The sequence below is a fragment of the Palaemon carinicauda genome, chromosome 12, assembly GCF_036898095.1.
Source record: "Palaemon carinicauda isolate YSFRI2023 chromosome 12, ASM3689809v2, whole genome shotgun sequence".
In the NCBI taxonomy this organism is placed as follows: Eukaryota; Metazoa; Arthropoda; class Malacostraca; order Decapoda; family Palaemonidae; genus Palaemon; species Palaemon carinicauda.
The window spans coordinates 88,311,598-88,319,097 of NC_090736.1; positions in this window are offsets into that span (position 1 = coordinate 88,311,598).

Sequence of the window (7,500 nt, forward strand, 5' to 3'; positions counted from 1 at the left end):
CTACCTTGGTTGGAGCAGGGGGTTATTTCATCCAGCCTCAAAGAGTGTGAGAATATGTATATATTTTGTGTTTTTGTGTGTTTAGTTATTAAGTTATCTGACTCCCTCTCGTTGAGAGTGTGGCGTTTCATTTTGGGGGAATTTTGTTAATTGTTGTTAATTGTTAATTATTCATTGTTAGCTGCTGTTAATTGGTAATTATTCATTGTTAGCTGTTGTTAATTGCTAATCTAAATTGTTAGGTAGTCACAAGGTTGAATGTTCTAATAATTGTTGTTAATAAATATTGTTAAGTTTTCCCAAGTGTTTTCGTTTCCATTGACCAATTTTTCTGCTAGATATTTTTGTAAACACTGACCTCTCTTATCGTGTCATAAGAACTTGCACCATGGCCAGACCAGGGTCGTAACATATTTGGTGACCGTAACAAGATAGAGATCAGGGTATTCGGTATTTTGGTCGGTGGACCATGGTACACTCTTCAATATTTTTTTTTTTCTTTGTTTTACTAAATGGAGGAATTTGTTTTTGATCCTGCTGAATTTTTGGGGTCTGTTGATTGCCTTAAGTATTTGCCCCTGCTAGGTAAGAAACAATTAGTTGAGTGTGCTAAGTGGTTGGGTGTTCCGCGGTAGACGACGGACACCAGAGCAGAGATATTGGTATTAGTTATGGATAAAATAAAACAAAGAGTTAGCTGAAGCTGAGCATTCAGAAAGTGAGTGAGGTAATTGGTGATAGTGAGGAGAGTTTGAGTGAGGGTTTAGAGGAGGACAAAGTAAGCATGAGGGCTGGTCTAATTCTGTTTGAGGATCCTCCTGTCATAGGTACCATTTACGAGGGTCCAACAAATTTTCCCCAGGATCCATGTAGTAAGTCCTCTAATCCATTCTTAGCCCGCCTGCTTCTGTACCCTTCAAATCTCTGGCCCCTGTTAAAGCGTTGGGTGATTCCAAGGAGGAGAAGGAATACAACCTTATTTGCAAATGCATAGAGTTGCGAAAAATGGAGTTTGAGGAGAACGAGCGGGTAAGGTGTCATGAGTTGGAGATGGCGAAATTAAATATAGAGATGACTAGGTTGCAGGGAGCCAATTTGATAAATTCCCCTAAAAATACCTTCCAAGATCGGTTTAATATAGGTGCTGCACTAAAATTGGTGCCAGTGTTTGACGAAAAGGATGTCCCTGAGTTCTTCAAGACATTTGAGCGTGTGGCCTTCCGATTGTCTTGGCTCGCAGAAATGTGGACTGTATTAATACAGTGTAGGTTAGTGGGCAAGGCAATGTGGGTGTATAATGCCTTGGAGGAGGGAGTAGCTTGGAATTACCAGAAGGTAAAAGCATTAATTTTAAAGTCTTACAACTTGGTCCCTGGGGCCTACCGCCTCCGGTTTCGCAACTATATGAAACACCATGCGCAGTCTTCTGTGGAGTTTGAGCACATCAAGGAGGAACAGATCGATGACTGGCTGAAAAGTCATCAGATGGTCACTTTCGCTGTGTTACATGAACTGTTGCTCCTTGAGGAGTTGAGAGTTCACCCAGAGGAAGTAAAAAGTGTGAAATTGAGTAATGCCGCTCAGTTATCAGATGACTTTGTATTGACTCACCGTTCAGGTAGCGGTAGTTTTATGTATAAAACTTTAAATAATAAAACATCTAGCTCCCCTAATAGTGGTAGGAGAGGGGAAACCTCCTCGTCGACTCCCCAAATCCCTAAGAATGGTGATATTAATTCTAATTCTTTTTCAGGTGATAAGGATGTGGGTAGAGTCCAAGGAGGTTCTCCTCCCCCTAAATTTTTTGCTAATAGAGATTTCCCAGGTTGGGGAAATAACAGGTATGGTGGAAATACAAGCTCAGGCCATAAAGGAAGCTGTTTTTGGTAAAACCAGCCCGGGCATCTCCAAAACCAGTGTAATGCTCGTAGGATGTACTACAGCGCAATAATCAAAGTCCTATAGCCTTGGTTAATGATAAGTCAGAGGTTAGTAGCAGTAGTCCTGTAGACAGTCCTGTAGTAGATAGGAGTAGTTTAGTAAATAGTAGTAAGCCTAATGTTCCTAATCCCCAATCGTGACTCAAGTACGACAAATATGTGTGGCCTGGAAAGTTGATTTTTGATTCTCGTGTTGTCCAGGTGAGGTTTTTTTAGGGACACTGGGTCTGCCAGGTCATTAGTCATGAAAAGGGCTCTAAATGGTTTTGAAAAATATACTGGAAATTTTGTATTGTTAGGAGGTTTTCCGGATTCAGTTGTGTCTGCTCCTCTGGTTAATGTCCACATGTCTTTTCCAAGATATGATCGCGTCACTGAGTTGGCTGTGGTGGATAGTCTACCTATTCCAGGTATTGATGGCATCCTGGGAAATGATGTGCTGGATAGTGAGGGACTGGAGCTGTTCCCTATATCATCAGTAAATGCTAGTCCCGTGGCTGTAATGAGTTGGTCCGCAACAAAAGCTGCTAATTTACTTGATGTGGAGAGCGATGATGACTTAATGTTAAGTAGTGAAGAGCTAGATGTTTTAAGGCCCGGGCCAGTAGAGAGTAGTTGTTATGATGTAGTTAATATGAAACCTGATTGGGACAGAGGTGCTTCTATTAAAGCTCAAAAAGATGAATTTAATTTTGATTTGGGCGATGTTAAGGATCTGACTAAACCTAGGTTTGGAGTTGTAAAGGGCTTATTATATAGGTTTAGTCATCCCGCATCTGATAATTTGAATAAAACTGTTCGGGTGGAACAGATTGTGGTACCTTCTCAATTCAGAAATTCTGTTTTGGAGTTAGCTCATACTAATTTTTTTTTCAGGTCATTTGGGTGTCTTAAAAACTTTTCATAGCCTGACTAGGTATTTTTAGTGGCCTGGAATTAAATTGAATGTGAAGCAGTTTATCAGAGAGTGAGAGACTTGTCAGGTTATGGGTAAACCAAATCAGGGGATCCCAAAAGCCCCGCTCCCGTACCTGCTATAGGTGATCCATTTTCTGAGCTAGTAATTGATGTGGTAGGTCCCTTACCCAAAACTAAAACAGGTTACGTATATTTACTAACTGACATAGATAGAGCCTCTTGCTTTCCTGAAGTTATACCTATGAGGTGTATTACTTCCATAGTTGTCTTTGAAAAATTATTGGATTTCTTTTCCAGTTATGGTCTCCCTCGTGTAATTCAGACCAACTGCGGGACGAATTTCACGAGTAAAGTATTTAGGGGTAAGTATGCTGAACTAGTCATTCAGCACATTACTAGCGTACCTTATCACCCGGAGAGTCAAGGGGTGGTGGAAAGGTTCCACCAGACCCTCAAGTCTGTCCTGAAGAAACATTGTTATGATCATGATAGTGACTAGGACAAAACCCTCCCTTTTGCCCTCTTTGGTGTCAGGAATCACCCTAACTCTTCCACTGGTGTAGCTCCTTTCGAGCTGGTATTTGGGCACAAGGTTCGTGGACCATTGGAAATTGTTTTTGAAGTGCTCCAATCCAACTGAAAGGAGGAAATAAATGTTAAAAGGTTTGTGGAAGACTTGAAGGGAAGAACGGTTAGTGCCTGGAAGTTTGCCAGGGAAAATTTTAAACGGTCCCAGTCAGTAATGAAGCACAACTTTGACAAAAAGGTAATGGTACGTTCATTTGAACCTGGGTAGTTGGTTTCTGTACTAAGTATGGACCCGGATAGTTTTTTCGAACCAAGATATAAGGGCCCTTGGAAGGTTTGAGGAAGCTGTCAGAGGTTAACTATGAAATTGAAGCTCCTGGTTCAAGCCGTAAATGTAGAATATTTCTTGTTAATCGTCTGAAACCTTATATTGGTAAGCAAGGTGATCCATTAGCGATAATGTCCAAGCCTGTGTCTGTGGTATTGGATGTGCCTCCCTACGACTCTGACAAGTTAGGGTGTTAGTTTCATTTGGATGCATTGCGTGAAAATATGCAAAATTTAGAGATGTTGAAAAGTAGTTTAGATCATTTATATGTTAACAAACGGGAAGATGAACTTAATTTAATTATATTCCTTTTCAGATCTTTTTCAGGATGCTCCAGGTAGGACAAATATTTTAAGTCATGACGTTGATGTACGTGATGCTTCCCCTATGAAGCAGAGTCCTTACAGGCTGAACCCAGTAAAATGGGATTTGGTCAGTAAGGAGATAGAGTATATGTTGAAACATAACCTTATTCAACCATCTGTAAGTCCCTTGAGTTCTCCTATTGTATTAGTAAAGAAAACAGACAGTAAGTTCCACATGTTTGTGGACTACCATAAAGTGAACATCAATACAAAAAATTATTCTTTTCCTCTCCCTCGTATTGATGATTGTCTGGATCGGATTGGTTCTGCCAATTTTATTACTAAGCTGGATCTTTTAAAGGGTTATTGGCAGATTCCATTCTCTGACCGAGCTCGTGAAATATCTGCATTTGTCACTCCGTTTGGCCTATGCGAGTGTAAGGTTATGCCTTTTGGAATGAAAAATGCTGCATATACTTTTCAAAGGTTCATGAATAGAGTATCTTGTGGTTTGAAAGGAGTGGAAATTATATTGATGACTTGGTAGTATATAGTAATGACTGGGATACCCACATGCTAAGGTTATGTAAGGTTTTTGAAGCCTTTAGGTCTGCAGGGTTAGTTGTTAATTTGGCTAAGTGCGAATTGGGTCAGGCCAAGGTTTGTTATTTGGGTCACGAGGTTAGTTTAGGTCAGGTAACTCCGAAACAAGCTAACCTCAAGGCAATTATAAATCTGAAAAGGTCTGGTAATGTTAAAGAGGTAAGAAGAGTGCTGGGCATGACAGGTTATTACCGTAGATTTGAGCGTAATTACTCTGATCTTGCTCAGCCTCTTTCTAGTTTATTAGAAAAAGGAAAAAAGTTCTGTTGGTCGGATCAAACACTGGGTAATAATCTCGCCTGAGAAATTGCAACTAAAGATATAGATATAAGTAAAAGTGTGACATTTCACTTATTAAAATTAACAAGGTATATTTTGACAATTTTTCTTTACCTTATAACACACCGAAAGTCAGTTTCCTACCACACTCACAATTATTACCTAGGAGATGCTTCATGGAATCTACTAAAATGATCCTAAAACTTGGCAATCAAAGGCTACAATTTCACTTTCTATCGGTGGCAGAGATCAGTTCGGTAGGATTAAAGTTTGACTCACTGCGCTGGTAAATCTCCAGCCCTTTAATATTGATACTGGCCGCAGAATTTCTGTTGAAATTGGGGAAGCATTAAAGGTAACTGACTAAATGCTTGCAAATTTTGGTTATTACAGTTATCATTTACGGGGAAAAAAAATCAAATGTGTTACAAAAAAAAAATCTATATTTCTTTGTTTCAAAGGTAAAATATTGTCTTCAAATAGCCTCCCATTTTAACTAGGTAAAGACAAATCACTCATTGATAAAATAGTGATCTGACCATGACTTGACGGTAAAGTTTATTGCTATTCAAAGAAATGATTCGGACATCAAATCATTTACAGTTTCTTCCTCGAGTTCCACTTCGGAGAGTGACAAGATTCTTAAGAAAATGCAAGGCAAAGTCAGGAAGAAGCTTTGATATTCAGAGATAAGTATAGACTATTCAAATACAAGCTACAGAGGGGAGAGAAAGAATGATGGAAATATGAGGAGATATGGCAGTAGAGTTGTTGTTGATGGGCACCATAGTGAGTATAGGAATGTGATATCCGGTGTTCCACAGGGTAGTGTTCTCGGCCCATTACTTTTCATACTATATGCACATGACATGTGGTTTGGCCTAGAAAACAAGCTTGTTGCATATGCAGATGATGCTACTCTCTTTGCATCAATTCCATCCCCTGAATGTAGGTGTGACGGCCGAGAGAAAGGTTATGACTCAAAGGCAGGATGCAATCAACTGTGTAACTTTATTAAAGAACACTCTCCTTTATATACAAAACCTCAAGGCAACAGGAATTTTCATGTTCGAGAAACAGACAATGTTAGAGAGGAAACACGCAGACATGTTTATTCTGGTTCTTTTTAGTGCGAGGGAAGTGCGCAGATACAAGCATAATATATACAAAAAAATTTATGTACGATCATGTGACACACCTTTGGTACATGGCTCCCCCCTTAAAAATGACATACTGTACATGTTAAATAGGGCGCCCTGATCTAGAGAGGCGAACTGTAGGCGGGTCATCTGGCAGTAGATAAGCAGGTTTTAGACGATCAATGGAGACCCAGTCTTCTTTGCCACGAATGTTTAGTAGGAATCCTTTCGTACTGCGTCGGATCACAAGGAAAGGGCCCGTGTAAGGGGGCGTTAGCGGTGGCTTGGTAGTGTCGTTGCGCAGGAAGACGTGTGTTGCAGAGTGCAAGTCTGTTGGTATGTGATGTTTCGCTGGGGTCTTGTAAGTCTGGCGGCATGGAGTAAATTTTTCCACGATGTGAGGTATGCGCTGGAGATCATCGAAGGAGGTTGTAGAAGGAAAAAATTCGGCAGGGACGACCGAAGGGTCGCCATACACCATTTCAGCTGCCGAGACGTCCAGGGCGTCTTTAGGAGTGGTCCTTAGTCCCAGGAGTACCCAGGGAAGCTGAGTAAACCAGTTGGAATCCTTGCAGCGGGACATCAAAGCTGCTTTGAGGGTGCGATGAAAACGTTCAACCATTCCATTGGCAGCGGGGTTGTAGGCCGTTGTCCGATGTAGGGTGATGCCCAGGAGATTCGCTAATGATGTCCACAATTGAGAGGTGAAAGTGGTTCCCCTGTCAGAAGTAATATGCTCAGGGATACCAAATCTTGCAATCCATCCAGAGAGTAAGACAGATGTACATGAGGCGGACGTTGCAGTTTCCATGGGAATGGCTTCAGGCCAACGGGTGGAGCAGTCGATGACGGTAAACAGGTAGCGATGTCCTTGTGATGTGGGTAAGGGGCCTACAACGTCGATGTGAATGTGTGCGAAACGACTCTGAGGTTGAGGAAAGGTGCCCACTCCTGAATCCGTGTGTCGATGTACTTTGGAAGTTTGGCAAGAAGTACAGGCCCGGACCCAATCCTTAGCATCCTTAGAAATGCCGTGCCAAATGAACTTTGCCTTCAGCAGCTGTGCAGTAGAACGGCACGAGGGATATGAAAGGCCGTGAATGAAATCAAACACCTGTCGGAGCATGGGAGCAGGAATCCAAGGTCGTGGTCTGCCAGTACTGACATCACAGAGGAGGGTGGTGTTGGAGTCGTCGAGGGGGAAGTCTTCCCAACGGAGGGACGTGCAGGATGTCCTACATGCTTAATATTATGAATCCTGTCGTTGGGCTTCAGCCAGGGCGTTGTAATCCAATCCCAGTTGAACGGCAGCCAACGTGTTTCTTGACAGGGCATCGGCAACAGGATTCATTTTCCCAGGGTGCAATTGTATTCAAGACACGACGTAGTCTGTCTACATCTCCCGACGTCCGCTTGGCAGGATCTGCGATACCCACCTACGGTTACGAGAACCTCACATT